The following is a 16,391-nucleotide window of genomic DNA, read 5'->3' on the forward strand; positions in this document are numbered from 1 at the left end:
ATGACCTGATTATCCCTCTACAACATTGTTGATCCAGGGAAGGAAGAGGAGTGGGAGTGACAGCAGCATAACAAATGAGAGAGGAGAGTGACGGGGCTGAAAGATGTAGACTAAAATCCTGTGACTAAGGCTTCACAATACATGAGTTTGAATTCCTTCAATAAATTATATCTAAACCTCACTTGAAATCTCAGTAAATAGGATGGAAGTTTTGTTTAGGGAATGGTCAATATTTCACTTACTTGGCTTCCCAAAAAAAGTCTCTCGTTTCTGCAGACTTTTAAGATTGATGATACTTTAGCCTGTCAAATCCCCAGGGAGCATTTCAGAAATTATTGCTGCCTCCATCCACCTGCCTGTGGCAGAAGGGCTTTAGCTCACACCTGAGAGAGATTTCTTTATATGCTGGGACTTGACCTTTTCAGTTGTTTACACTCATGGCTTGGCTAGAGATGCTTTTTTAATTTTTTTTTTTTCCTGAGCAACCTAGGTTGGCTCCAAGTTGCAGAGATTTTGTCCTGCACACTGTTTATGAGAAATACTTTTTTCTTGGGGAATAATGAGCCTCCTCACTTCTCAGGTCAGACTGAGACTGCTCTCAGCAAGTTTCACTAAAAATGGTATTACCTGTAGAAAATCAAAAGCTCCTTCTTACTTGCCATAGATAGCATGTGAATGTGGTGATGGCATTGCCAGCCCAGAGCTGCTGTGCCCTGGCAGCTCTCCTGGAGGGAGCAGTCTCAGCAGGAACTCAGCCCTGCCCAGCTGGACCCTGTGCTGTGCCCCTGCTCTTGCACCTGCCCTGTGTGAGAGCACAGGAGGCTGCAGGGGCTGACCAGGTGCAATATCAATTGCTTCAGGCCTCAGGGGTAGAGGACTGCAGCAACCTTTGCTTCAGTTGAACTGCTCCATGTCTGGGGCTACATCTGCTCTAGGTACCCTCCTGAAAGTGCAGTCCCTCTACTCTCCCACATTTGTGGTGCTCGAAGACCCTTCTTGGTCCTTTCTGCATGAGGAATTAATTTGAATACAGTTGTACTGTTGCCATTTACTCTTCCACCTTCTTGTGTACTCCAAACTGGATTATAAAATCCAAATCTTCCCTTTTCCTAGAGATTGTATCTAAATTTACTTTTTTTAAGGTATGTTTGAGTTGGTATTTCTTTAATTTAAGTGACTTTTAGTTGCTCAGAGTATTTTCATGACTGACAGTTTATTTTATGAACTACAGGCCATAAAATGTGCATTATGGGCAAGGGCTACTTCTTAAATTTCTTTAAAATCTTCCATGAAAAACTGATGGTTGAAGTGCCAGGTTGGGAACTTGGGGTGCTTCCTTCATGGTAGATTTGTCCTACTCTTTCAGCTTTAGGAACATCTCCCATTTCTTCTTCAGGAGGGCACTGCTTTCACAGTCCCTCTGCATGCAACTCTTCTGTGTGAGCCTGTGGCTCTGTTTTTTTCCCTGAAATACAACAGAATATCAACTCTTTAAGGCTTACATTATGTTTAATGCCAACATCTAAAAGTAGGCTGGCAATCGTTTTACATTCAAGTACAGTCAGTGCAATCCTACAAACAGTGATTAGTTTCCAGTTCTGTCCTCTGGTTCGCAGATGTGTTAGTGATGGTATAGTGACAGAGGTTAGTTACTTGAGGAAGCAGAAGCCCATGGTATCCTTGATTTAAATGAATTGTAACTGTTGTGCAGCCACACTAGGAATTTATATTCTGAAACTGGAGAAAGCTGACAGACCAACCAGTCTGCCACCAAAGAAAAGTTCCAATTCTGCTTCCCTAGCTCCCATATTCAAAATAATGTGACATCCTTTATCCCTTGTTTTTTGGTGTTTTTTTTTTCTAAAGGTAGAGGTAGATATCCCTTGCACAGGGTGTATTACACATCACAGCAAAAAACTGCTGTGCCACCATTTCTTTTCACATTCCAGAAAGAATGAAGCATCCTTTGTTCCTGACAAATTCTGACTGCTGGGCTTGAATGAACAAAGCTCTGGGTTGGCCACTTATCTGGGCCTTCACAAGAACCAATATTTTATCATTGCATGGAACCCAGAGACAAACATCAGTTTACAACTGAATATAGAGTAAAAGTGATGGTACCTACGTTGCACGTGGCTGTGTCACTAGATTCAGAGTATTTGTATATTTCTGTGGTTGCATGTAATTCTTCAGTCTCCTGGATTGGATTTGGAGCTTGACTTGTATATACAAAATCTGTGGCAGAATTTAAATTGTCTTCATTTTGAGTTTAAAAGAAGACTTAGTGCCAAAACAGGATTTCATCAATATTTTTGTATTTGTTAGTAAGTATCTGCAGAATTACTGTGTGCTGTAAGATTACTAATAAAAAATTATAAAGACTGAGTATTGGTTAGATTCCTCAGCAGAGACCATGGAAGGATATTCGTTTTGTGTCTCTGCCAAGGAAGTGATGCAGATTATCTTTTTACCACAAACTCACATCTGTGTGCAGTGGTACCCATGTTTACATGTGACTGAGAATTGAAATAGTTTATGCTGTTTGGATTTTCAGTTGTATTCAGGTTGACAGAAAGAAGTTCAATCTTTCATGACCGTCCAGCTGTTCCAGAAAGAGCCTACTTAATGAAACACTTTTTTGTGGTATTTTCTGTGTTCTGAATTTATTCTTTATACTTTACAGAGGGATTACTTCTTAAATAAAGGCATATGTATCTATTTATCCCTAATCACTGATTTTAGCAGTGCTACAAGTGGTAATAAAGAGCAGACATAGAATCCCTTGTGCCTCTACACCAGTGCCAGGATAATCCTTATTTTACTGCTGCACCTTAGCACTTATTATAAGAATTCACTTCCTTTTAATTTATGCAAACATGGCAAATGCTTTAGCTGTATTGCAATGTTTTGGTGTTTTTTTGCTAAACTTTATTTCTCAAGAAATAATGGCAAAATATTTATTTTTGTTTGTGTAATATTTACATAAGTGTTGACACTGAAATCCTATGGTTGTATACCCAAAAGCCTAATTTTAATTTTGTGAATTACTGCTCATCATAACTTCTTTAAAAAAAAAAGTTTTTGTTTTGTGATTACTTTTTGCTGACTTATGGATAGTGCAGTTAATATAATACAAAAAGTAACAATTGTCCCACTGTTGCTGAATGCAGCAACAGGATATGAAGGTAATATTAGCTATCTTTTTTTTACTAGAGCAGTATTAATAGATCCTAAATTGCAAACATTTTCCAAATGAAATAGCAGGTGAAAAATGCTGCAGCTCAAAAAGAGAGCTGTCCAAAAGGCCAAAGCAGTCATGGCTACATCCAGGAGCAGAAGCCTCATGGCTTTGCAGGAGAGTGCAGAAAACAGGGGTTGATAATATATGTACTTCTATATGTGCAATTTTATTTTTTTTTCTGGATTATTCACTCTTCTGGAAAATCTCAGTGTTTATTCATTAGGGATGCTGTGGGTTTTGTTGATCCACAGCCTGTATTATGGAGGCGTTTCTTGGAATTCTTTTTTCATGGATGGTTTTTTCATTATTTTAGTAAATGTAAGAGGTTGTAAAATAGCAAAGAGTAAATAGAATTTTCTTTTCATATTGAGAACCTAAAGCTCATTTGGGAGATTCCTCTCCAGAGAGACAGTTTTGGAAGTTATGCCAATCCTTTCAGAATAATTGTAATTGTATTTGCACAAATACTATGCAGAATTGCACGAAAGATATGATAAATTTCACAGTACATATTTACAAGGCTCAGGAACAGTAACATTGCATTTCCGAACTAGTCGAATTAATAGGCATAGCAGTCTAAGTTCATGGTTTGTTCCTCAGTTGTCCTTTTGGACATGCCATATTTGCCATTTCTCTAACACACACCTATCAGTATGCAGTCTCTAGATTAGATCTGAAGTAAGCTTATTTTTATCAAGCCACTGGGTAATTCTGACTACCTCATCTGACATTTTTAGTATTGTGCCATGGCAGCTGACCTATGTAAGTCAGGGATTCCTCTACCACCAGCATCCTGAAAAATATCTTGGAGCATCCTTTCAGCACATGCTTGTCAAAGGTAAGAGAGGGAAATGCTTTCTGCGTATTAAAAATGTAATAACTGTTATGTGGAATTAGGGGATAATCTCTGTTTTCATTCTCAGTTTGTGAAGGCTTTGGAAGGAGCAGCTGTGTGGGCCTGTCATGGCATCACATTAGTTTTGTGTAGATAACATGCTATTCTCACTGTTCTTAAATCCAGAAGGAAATTCATGACAGGTTCTTCTTGAAATCTGTTACAGTACTGGAAATGTAATAATCTAATGTGGCAGAACTGTTTATTCCTTGCATCAAGGGGTTTTGCCTGTACAAAGTACTTAGCAGCAGCATGTTCTTGGTGCTTTTATTTCAGCTCAAAGGGAAGCATTTTCTCTTACTGTGAATGCTGAAACAGGCAGTGTGTTTTCCTTTATCATATTTAGTGTTGCACGAGGAGTAGATAATCCTCAATTCAAGCTGATAAGCTTGAAAGGGATTTCAGCTGCCTGTTTTAGCAAAAAATCTTTTCTCCACCTGCTTTATTTTTTTTCTTGGTCATGCGTTCTTTTAATGAAAAGTTTGTATTGTCAATACAACAGTAGGGTATATTTTTTTTCCAGCAAGACAGGCATTCTAGCTGGCTGACATATCAGTCTGGTACGAGATACATCAACAAAAATAATAAATTCTGATCAAAGCAAAATTATGGTTATGAATCATTCTCATATTGCAAAAAAAAAATAATTATGTCCTCAGTAAGAAGCATCATTTCATAAGCAAAATCGACTTGTAGAAAACAGCATAAATGTACGCTCTTAAATAAACGTTGAATCATCCAGGAAGTTCATACACCAATCCTTTATGATTAAAGACTAAGATAGTCAGTTAATGAACTGGCTTTTGAATTGAAGCTCTTCTTATCATATGCATTGCCAGATATTTATGTCAAGAATGGGTTTCAAAACTTAGTATACAGTTTGCATAAATGACTACTGTTCTGGTGATAGCCTCTCTCAGAAAAAAGGCACTAGTTTATACTACAAGACTTTGAACACTTCCTTTTACAGATCCTAGTTTTTTATCTTCTCCATACATGGAAATGCAGATCATATTGTGAATACTTTGGTAGTTTTCACAGTAATCCTTGTATCTCAATCTGAGACGATTATAGTATTTAGCTCTTGTTCTTTTCTGAATAGCCTTCTGGAAGAGTAAGATGTAGAATAAAATGTTTTCTTGTACCTGAAAGCCAGGTTTGATACACAGTTCAGCAAGGAGAAAGCCTAAGTGGTGCTGAAATTGCAAGGTCACTACTCCCTCCAACTATTTCTATGGCTGACTTCACTGCCTGATGGTTTTCCTAACAATGGCTGGCAGGCTTTGGGTCTGGTTTAAAACTTGTACTTCAGGCAAAGCATTCTTAAGTATTTACTTTATAAAAATGTATTTTCACTTTTCCCTGTTATGAAGATGTGCCATATTAAGCTTTTTATAAAGATTTTCAAATGCTCCAAATTTTTTCTTTGTTAAAGCATAGACAGAAATCTCTGGTGAAAGCAGACAAAGACAGGCTTTTACATTAGGAGCATTATAGGGTACATTGCATAATACCATTTGTGCTGATACAATTTTGTTAGATGAAAAAAATAGAGGACAGAGGAAGAAAGCCAAATTCATATCAAGTCAGAAGCACTAATACTTAAGGGAATTGTTCTATGCACTGCATATTGAAATAATAAATGATTTTTCAGATAAAGAGCAACCACACACTGGAATTTTTAGAACTCCCACTTACATGAGTAGTGCTTTTCCATTTGCTATAAAGAAAGACAATGTTTTAATGTCAGTATTGGAAAAAAAAAAGATTAATAAAGATCCTTCTGTAAGGTGTTTCATTTGAGGAAGGCAAAAGGAAAGGGAATGTATTTGGTAGGTCAGTGGTTTGGTTGGGGTTTTTTTTTTCCTTTCATTAGTTGTTTACTGGAGTAAACTATTTCAAAAACTAACTTCAATTTCTTTTCTGCCCGATCCACCAAGAGGTGATCTGGGATCTCTTTCCCTGCAGAAACAGAGCAGCATACTTGCTGTCAGGACCAAATCACCTGAATGATACTTGTGTCCAACTACCTCGTTCAAAAACCAGCACCTAGACTCCACCCTGAGCAGCATATGATGCATATGCTCAAGCAATAACCTTGTCAGGAAATACAAATTCTAATTTATTTTTTTTATCCCAGATTAGAATGATTTATGATATGCATTCTCTAAAAAAATGTCACAATGAAGCACCTCAGAGCTTCTTTATCATATTGCCTATGAATTACGTTATTACAGCCAAAATTGCAATAATAGGAATTCTTGCAAGGATCCCATCCATTTCAACAAAAGAAACTGCAATTGTGTTAATAGCCTGGCTGTCCTGCCCACCAAATCCTCTTGATATTTCTGTATCTGAGCCAAGATTTAGAAGGGAGGTGTAATAGGGGAAAAAATAGAGGTCAGGATGGCAAAACATGTCCTTGTCACTGCAGCCTGGTAAAGTATGGCTAAAATAATCTTTCAGCAGATGTAACATTTTAAAAATACATAGAAAATAAAATTATTTAAGTCCTCAGCTTGTGTGCTCTGAAGCAGCACAGTGCTGTAACACAATATCTAGCTACTGCTGTTTGCTGGTTCTCATGCTCAGAGTGCGGACATGTGTAGTTTTACAGAAATTATTTAATGTCCTTGTTACATGAACTGGAAGACAAGTCAGAGCTTCCTAGACCCCATCTCAGTTTCTCTTCAGTGGTGCTGAACTTGGCTCTGAATTCACATGTGCTTGTCACTGGTTGTTTTCTCATTCCTCTCTGAAATTTCTCTCAGCTTCTTACAGTTTACTATTCTAGCTAATGAGGTGACAATCTAATAATTGATTTATAGGTGCTTGCTAATTAAAGTTAATCATGTATGCACAGTTGTGATTTTTTCTCATTTTAAAGGAGTGTGATCACAGCCAATGAAAAGATGTCAGGAGGGAATGATTCAATGTGTGTGCATAATTTTCTTGAAAACCGTATAAATGCTTTTCAGATTTCTAAATGCTGTAGATTTATCTACCAGTTGAGCTGAAAATGCTGCCAGCGACTAAACAGATCCATGTCTTAGGGTATACCTAGGTTATACCAATATTAAACCATAACTGAATCTAATGAAAACCTTGCCTGAGTGGGTAATACCTGGGACTGGGACTCTTAGACAAATACCCAGGAGCATCAAGCACGTGTAATGCAAGCTTTGGTGAAGTAAGTGAGATCCGGACTGTTCAAAATTTGTCAGCATCAGCCTCCTTATGTGCATTCCTGTACCTGTCTTTATTCTTCATTCTCCAGCCTGTAGTTTATCCTGCAGATGTAAAACATTGGAGACTTGTAGTCTAATATTAGACAGTAGATGTCAGGGGTTTTTATCTCCTAAGTGTTAGTTGATAAATATATCCAATGTGATTTTGAAAATCATTCAGTGGGTGGTCATTGTAGATGTCGTCCTTGTCTGTATGCCAGTGAATTTAAACTCTTTATTTGGGGTTCTAGACCACCATGTTTGCATCTAAATCTTGCTGTGTATTATTCCTGCTGTAGTTGTGGGTGGACTTTATTTAACTACATATTTTTCCATGGCTTTTAGTCTCCCCTGGACTTCATAAGTATGGAACCTTCCTGCTGGTTTTTTTTGGAAATAAAGTAGATAAAGTATATACAAAGCACTTTTTTCTTTTCGCTGCATGTCAGGAAAATATGATTTGTAGTTCAGCTGGTAACATGGATTTCATTGGTTCTGAACTTGAAAAAAGTCATCCCAGTGTAAGGAAACATGGACTTTGTGTTTCCGCTGTGGATATGGCCATGGATAGCAGTGCCAAAGTAGAGAGCCACAATGAAGCTGCAAATGTAAAGGGTGACTGTGCTGGGGAAAGTGCAGAGCTGCAGCTGGGGCGGTCACCTTGTTACCTCCTGGCCTGGGCAACAGGTGATTAAAGTTCTTTCACTGTTCTAAAAAAAATAAAAGGGTAAGAAGGTTCACTTTTCACTTCCCACCTCAGAAATGGGCTGGCAGTCAGCCAGACAAGTATATCAAGGAAAACTGCTTCCCTACAGCTGAGGAGCTGTGGATCAATTTCTCACACCTGACACAGGGCTAAAGTGCATTTAGTGCCTTTGGCATGGCCCTGCCACCTTTGCTGCACATTCTGCTTTCCTCATCTCCTCGGTGCTTAGTGCAGAAGGGGATGCCCCTTTCTCACCGCCTAGGAATTGTCATTGTTCATAAGAGTTTTCATCTGAAAGTGAAGAATGGTAAAGTACTGCAGGAAACACAACTTCAGCCATGGCAGTATAAGTGCTTTGCTGAGCAGTGTCTTACAAATTGCAGGTGTGCATCCTAGGCACATTCGGTTTCGAGAGGTTTTGCCTTTTGGTTTTGTGTTTTGGGTTTTTTTTTCCCCTGCTGTTTTAGTTACAGCTCTTAGTAACACATTGTTAGAATTGTTCATCTGTTTGTACAGCTTATATTCAGTGATCCCAGTCCTGCCCTGGCTCTGTGCTCGCTGCAGCCAGGCTCAGTTGTAGAACAGGGTCGGGGTTAGCGATCGTCTTCGGTGCTCACCAGCCTTGCATCGAGGAGCAGCTTCCGGGGTGAGTAGCAACATGAAACAAACTGTATGTGGCTTTAAGTACAGAAGAGATCAGGAGGGCAACTGGTTTTCTTAGTCTTGTGCAACTGTTAGGGAAAGCAGGAGAGGACCGAGATGGGAAGAAATAGAAAGAGGTTTTTCAAGTCGTTTTGTACTAAATGTCTGTGATAAGTTGCTCTGTGCCACTTTGGTGATGCAGAGCAGCCATAAAGTTGTTCTAACAATATGTTTTTTCTGCATTTACTGCTTCACCAGAACACTGCAAAACAACTGGAGTGTAATGATGAATCAGACCTGTTTATTTAATTTTGTTTTGCATACTTGAGCTTCACAGCAACATTATTAATGGCAAAAACTTGAGAGACATTCATCTGTGTTTATAGCAAAAGCTGAAATAATTGGAAAAAATGTTTTCCTTTGGTTTTCAACTTTTTCAATTAAACTGCATTTGAATTTTCAATCTGTTGGCACTCATTCTTTATTGTCTTTCTCAGGGTTGCACGTGTGTGTCACTTCCCCAAAACTGAACTCCCTAGGGCTAAGAGTCACTTTACATATTGCTTAAATATGAGGCAATGAAGAACAAATACACTGAACAAATAGGATGAACAGTGTTGTAGAAGTACTTCATCACCTTATGCAGTCATAATTATTACATGTTGTATGTTGTCTTCTTTTGTACTGTGCTTTACCTTGGATATCTTCTTACATACCTCTCTGTGCATATATTGTACTTAACTGTAACTTAACTAGTTCTTCAGCAGATAGACTACTGATGATGGACAAATTGGAGGTTAACAATGTATGTGTTATAAGTCCTGCCAAACATTTCAGACTGTTTCCATTGATTTCAAAGGTGATTTTAGCAATTTTAACTGTAAACCCTTGAAGTGTGGAGAAAATTATCAGCTGAATTCTTTAGTAGCCTCATAAAAAGTTTTGTTTCAGTTCAGATCTTGTCTTGGGCTGAAGAGTTAGGCATTTCCCTTTGTATTTCATTTATTGCTTCACTGCTTCTTATATAGCAACAAATTACCACCATATCTGGACCAAGTCTCTATTTGATTGCATTTGATTATTTTTTTCCTAATACAGTGACTTCACAAGCCAAAAGTTGAAAGGTGGGCTTCCCATATTTCTGTTCAAATTGAAAGAATTTGTCTCTACATCCTTTCAATTTATGATGGTTGTGTTTATTCATTCTCATCCAGCTCTAAAGGAAAAACTGAGGATCATAAATACCTAAAACTGCAATGCAATGAATTTTAGTAGAATATAATATCTCATAATGCATCGAGTACTTTCCCCTTCCAATGCCTTCACCATCATGATGAAATTTTTGGAAGGGTCTGTATTTGTCATTTTTCTTACAACTTACAGCCAGAGCCTGTCTTCCTTTATTGCAAAAGTTGAGTCCACAAAGATTATCCTGCAGTATTATGAACCATGACCCATCCACCAGCAAGAACTTGATAAACATCTAACTCCCAAGGTCTGTCAGCAAAACAGAGCTGCCAGCTTAGGGGTTCTTACATTGGAGTAAAGTAGATGCTTTACTCCAGTGAATCAGGCTGCAGAATGTGTAGAATGATGGATACACAGTGCTTGCAGGGGAAAACACAAGTCAGATAGATCAAAAAAAAGCATTATATCCTTTGCCAGAAATAAATCATATAGATTTTTTTTTTTTCAAAAAGCTAAAGTCTTTATTTACCTGTGGATTTTAAAAATGTGATTCTAGGTGAAATACAGCATATTCACATGGAGAGCATGTTGAACTTAAGTTGAAATTTGGATTTCATAGCTTTCAGTGGCTTCCATTATCCACTTCTTTATTAAGAGCAAATTCTAGTGAGAAATAAATCCATTAATGCCTTTAGACACTGAAAGCAGGTACCACTGACTTCTATTTCTCATCTGAAATACTTTCCATAAGTCAAGTTATTATAAACATTTGAAATAAATCCACATAGGAAATCTGTTTTTTTCCTAAAACAGCCAGAGGATAAACATACCTGGAGAGATAACTAGTCCTTTCATCAGGTTCTACCACCTAGAAGTCATTAAAGTTAGTTTTAACGAATGCATCATTTTCATTCAGTAGAGAAAAGTTACCATCAACTTCTTTGGCAGAATCCATGCATTTAAAAATCTGTGTGTATGTATAGCTGTCTTGTAATTTCCTGTTACTTTCAGCCAAGTGTTACTTTCAGTGTTAGTTTCATAGTTTCATAGTAAAGTTTATCAGTATGTGCCCACTCATGGACACAAAAAGTTCACTTTTTTGGTAGTATAAAAGTTTAGCTCAATTTAACTTGCTTGTAAGCAACATGTCTTTTGGTTTTGTTTTTTTTTTTTTAAGAAAGATATCTTTAGAGATATTTGTGATGGGTTTTGCCACTTATTCTTTGAAGCTGGAATGTCACCCTTTGTTTCACTTCTCAGTGAATTTACTGTGCTCCCAGGTCTTAGCATCAGCCTTTTCTGAATCCTGCATCCCGATGAGTGGCTGCTTTCAGACTTGCCAGAAGCAGTGCTGCCTACATCCCTCCTGGCTCTGTCCCCTGGTGACCTCCATGTCCACACTTCCCTGGGTGTCACCAGCAGGATTTTGGGAATGCTCTGAGGGTACTGCACTGCCCAGCCATCTGGCAGGGAGGGAGGTATCTTGTGACTGCTTCCAGGCTGAGTGTGTGCAACTGAGTTTTAAACTAAATCCTTTCAGCCTGAGTATCACTGACACAAAGTCTTCCAGGTTTGCTTTAGAGCCAGGCTTGTGTGGGTGGAATTTTAAAGCTTATTAATTCGATAAAGGCTGCAGTCTTCGGGTATGGAAAACAATCATTCATTGATGGCTCCTGCTTCTCTTTCCTGAAAAGTAGCTTGGAAAAGCTATGCTGGCAGGTGGCTGCAGAAGCACTGGCCTGTGCCCCTGCTTTCACCCAGACATTGTCAAGACACACTGGAACTGGGTGTTCATTTAACAGCTCCAGGACTGGAATGTGGAACTGGCACACAGCTGCTCTGCTATTTCCTTCTTTGCCTGAAACAAAGCACTAAAGGGAAATCCCAGCTCTGTGTTAGTGCAGGACACTGGTCCAATCTCCTGCTTCAGTACAGAGTGGCCTGGTTTACACTGAGAAGAGATGCTATGGCAGCAGCAGCTTGATTACTGTACTTTTTTTTTTTATTTCTGTTTTCAGTTCTAGATTTCCAGGGGCCTGTTTGAAACTTTGTGAAACCCCTTTGGAGGTTCTGTGCAGTTAGACTGAAGTAAAATAAGCAAAATCTTGCTTTTCTGTTCTAGAGGAGGCACTGAAAAAATACAGCTTTTTTAAAAGGATAACTTTGAAGTTGAAAAGTTGCCTGCTTTCTAAGTTATGATTCTTTCAACTCACTCTGGTATTGTGAAATGCTTACATTTTCTCTGGTAAAGTTGAAGAAAATTTCTGTTGTTTTTTTCCTTGATGCTTATTGCAGGATTTATATGTAAAACTAGAAAGATAATTTAGTAGTTATTAGGTTTGTGGCTCTACATCAGCAGGATCACAATGACTAATTCTTATTTGTAATCCAAGTTATCATAGGTGTTACCAGACTTCAGTTCTCTAGAAGTGCAGAAGATATAGTAAATTTGCTGTACAACTTCATTAATAGAGTTGTAACACCCTGGTAAAGTGAACATGTGCTATTTTCTTGAAAGGGTTTTTTTTTTAATCCTTGATAATGGTTTTATTCAAGAGCTTAAGTCCAAGAATATTCTTTGAACACAGCTATAATTGCTTATGAATATTCCAATTATTGAGAAGACAGTGGTAAATCATCTTGTCTTCATAGAGAAAGAGGAGTGTCATTGTGTGATGAAGACTGTGGGTGGGTAATCAAGACTTTTGAATTTGAAGTACTCTTTTTTGCCATTCATTCTGATTTTCAGCAGTCACTGGTACTTTTCTTGCTTCAATTCTTCTAAATATGTCAATAATAGAAAGAGTCACCTTAGAGGGCTACTTAATATTTGCAAAATGCTTTTCAGCTTTTAGCAGAAAAATGCAAAGACAGATAAAAATATTTCTTAACATATTAATTATTAATTTTATTATTTTACCTGTGAAATATTAAAATGAAAAGGAAGTTAGTTTTCAATGGTTTCTTTATGTAAAATTGCTAATAATAAAGATATTTTAATAATCTTAGATGGATAGAAATATTAACACACCAAAAAGTAATACATCCTTTTCTGTTATTTATTAAGTTCTGGATACTTCCTTTTTTTCTAATAGACCTTTTTAGTTCCTGTGGAAGTAAGAGTAAACTCAGTTCAGTTATCCATTGCCTTCAGTTGAGAATTCAATAACATCAAAATTAGAACAGCAACAATTTTGAGGACTTTGAGTCAATTATTAAAAAAGAATGAGTACTCTCTGGCCAAATAAGTTCTGAAAAGGATTTTCAGTTATTGGCAATTGCTTTGTTGTTTTCCTCTGTTCAATATGATTGGAAATACCTTACATTTCAGTAGGTTTACTGTTATTTGTGCTTCTTTTAATTATTTGTGAAGCTTCAAATGAAAACAGTGTCTAGGTGGAGTTGAGAAGAAAAAATTACACATTATTTCTACAGTTAACATGTTAGAACTACAGAGAAATATAATGGTTTGGAATACAGTGGAAAAAATGAATACTTTTTTTTTTTTATGTAAGCTGTGTGACAGTCACCAGCTCAGAGGAAGAATGACTAAACAGCACAAAGCACTAATTATATCACTCTTTTTAGGGGTATTCTGGTCTCCTACTATGAGAAAGGGATGGGGAAGAAGTAAAATCCCACACAGCTCACAACCCTGTTGGTGTAACTTCCTTCCAAGGATGTAAAAGTTTTTGAAATTAGGGTTCTTCAATTCCTTCTGACTTCTTTTTGGAACTCTTTACAATTGTTAGGTTGATGCAATCAATATTTCTTCTATATATTTTCTAAGATAAACATGTTTTAAATAAGTGTCATATATAGATCAATCCATGAGCTTCCAGCTCTGAAACCATTATCTATTAAAATGTGAGACTAACATTCAGAAGAGGACAGGGTGGAATTTGTACTAGATACTCCTCTCTGATTCACGTAGTCAGTGAGGAATGTTTTTCCTTTTTTAAAAATTCAATCACAGTATACTTTTTGCTTAATATGTGGGTGTTCTCTGTGGTTTATCTCTCCCTCTTCAGCTCTTACTGCCTGAAGTTCACTGTTTGTGTCTTAAGTGAATTTAGTGTCTTAAGTGAATTAAGTTTGTCAACTGATGTGTGACTTTATCTCTTGTTTTATCAAACACCCTGCATAAAAATGATGAGGCAATTCCAGGTGAAGCAGACCAAACACCCTCCCAAAATATTGTCTGAATTATTGAAAGAAATGCTTAAATGGCAGTTTAGTCCTTCTTTAGAGTGGTAAAAACGCTTAGGACAATATCTGCAATATACTTCCTCTACAGAAGAATGCCTTCCAAAATATATGTGACATTTTGAAAAAGATGTATTTCCTCTGTGTGGAGTGTTATGGATAGTATCAGTTATGGTACAGCATGCAATATCATTTAGAGCTTCAGAAAGTAAAATGCCCTGTAAGTAAAAGTCTGAGAGAGGGGAAAAAAAGCCCATTAATCTTCTAGTGCTTCCTTAAGGTACAGGAGCCCACTATATTAGAAGAGTGAAATAGATGTCAATTAACCATATTTACTGTGTTTTTATGATGCATTGTTACTTACTGAATAATAAAACTTACTGAGTAATAAAACATGAAAATTGTGAGATCAATTCCAAACCCCTTTATTTCTTTGGTTGTAGTCATGTGTTTTAGCTGACATCTTGTTGATAAAATGAGCTGCTGCTTCCCCATGTACCCCAACCTGTGAGCTCAGCACCACTTTGTGAAACACAGTTTGTGAGACTAACATAGGTTGACTGTGTAAGAATTACTGATGTATCTCTGAAAGAAGGATTTCTGTCTTTGGGCTCTGTCAGGCAAGAGGATGAGACACATCCTCAGCACTTTCACACAGAGACAGAAGGCACTCTGAGACCAGCATTTACATCTGAAATATGGAAAGAAAGCGCTAGAGTGCAAAGCCTGCAGTAATGGCATTTTAGTACTCACTATGCACATGATGGCAAAAGAAATCAGTAAATATGTGTAAACCTTAATGACAGCCCTGAGAGGTGATGGCCATCATATCTAACTGTGTAGTGAAATGCCTGATAGAGGTGTGGCACCCTTAGTCCTCTCAGGATCTGGGATGTTGAAATGAGGAAAGCATCACTGCTTCCCTCTCAGCATGGACTGGTATGCCAGATGTGCTTGCAGTACTCTTGGTAGAGAGAGGAGATTGAGAGGAGATTATTTTGTGCTCATAGTCTCTAATAAAAGCAATCAATTAACATGAAAACTCTTTTTTGTGTATGTGTGCATAGAAAAGTAACAAGGTTAATTCTAAGTGGTGGCTTTGTGTTCACCTGTATTATGTAAAGATACACTACTGAAATATATGGATTTGGAGTAAAAAAAGTCAAACCCTATACATAAGAATTTATGACAAAAAATAAAACCTAGGTTATTGTTATACAGTGGACACACAAGTGTATGAAGCTTCATTTATTGAATCTTTTATACATTTCTTTGTTGATCATTGTTGATTAATAAAACATCAGAGCTATGGATACTGTTGTATTCTGAATTGGTGATTTGAGATAAACATGTTTAATGATGTCACTTCAGAATTTCTTTTGAAAAAGCAAATGCAATATTTTTATGTGTAGCAAAGAGATAATATTTACTATATCTTTAGTTGTACATATCATAAAAAGAGTTTTTAATATTCCAAGAGAGCCTCTTCTCTTACCCCTTACTTCTGTTTTAGATCCTGCTTTTTCTTGCTAACCTGTACATTTAGATCACAAAAAGATTCTTAGCAGGTTGTGCTACTGGTTGATGTTTGGGTAGCAATTAAGCATAAATAGATGGATTAGTCAATTTCTGTGTCGTGTGTGCGTTCATATTTACAAATGTATATAGTTGTGTATATACACAGACGTATGTGTAAATATTTACATGCATGCATTTTTAGTGTTTGGCTAAGATAAAATGCTGTTTCTATTAAAGTTTGGAATCCAGACTTGACAATTACAGTAAAATCTACCTTTTTGTTTGTGTCACTGGAGAAAAATTAGTGATATTCGATGCTGCTGATACTATTAAAGTGCACAACATTTACTGACAAAAATAAACTAAATTGGGAAGATGCCTCCACATTATGACCAACTAAAAAAATCCTCTGAATTAGCTCCTTCAGGGTAATGAAAATAACTCTGGCTCTGTTTTTAAGAACACTTTTTGGATGTAAGTTCCAAATAAACTTAGAGTAATTGAGTCAACAGCAAAAACAAATTTGGATTTCAACAGGAAAATAGAAGCTGTGGGAACAGCAAACAGTAATGGTGCTGCCACTCTAATTACTGTGGACAGGAAAAAGTGCTTTGAGGGAAACATGTTTCATGTTAGCATAATACATATTTCATTTTCCTTGTTTGATGTGAAGAAAATAAGATAAATTGGTGCAATCTATAAATCTAAAATTAAAATCACATGTTTGAAATAAATTTATACAATTTAAAAGTTGTACTAAGTGTGCTT

General features: G+C 37.0%; 1 protein-coding gene across 3 annotated transcripts in view; it reads left to right on the forward strand.

Annotated features, from left to right (window-relative positions):
- CHRM3 (cholinergic receptor muscarinic 3) overlaps nucleotides 1-16,391 on the forward strand; it is a 259,032-nt gene that overhangs the window by 159,648 nt on the left and 82,993 nt on the right. The window contains exon 1 of one of the 3 annotated variants that reach the window (XM_083856986.1): nucleotides 8,619-8,715. The exons of the other annotated variants lie outside the window; for them this stretch is intronic. The gene's annotated coding sequence lies outside the window, so the exon portion shown is untranslated. Of the gene's footprint in view, nucleotides 1-8,618; nucleotides 8,716-16,391 lie in introns of those variants that run through there. 3 annotated transcript variants of the gene reach the window in all.

This window comes from Zosterops lateralis, assembly GCF_965231275.1.
Source record: "Zosterops lateralis genome assembly, chromosome: 3".
Lineage (NCBI taxonomy): Eukaryota > Metazoa > Chordata > Aves > Passeriformes > Zosteropidae > Zosterops > Zosterops lateralis.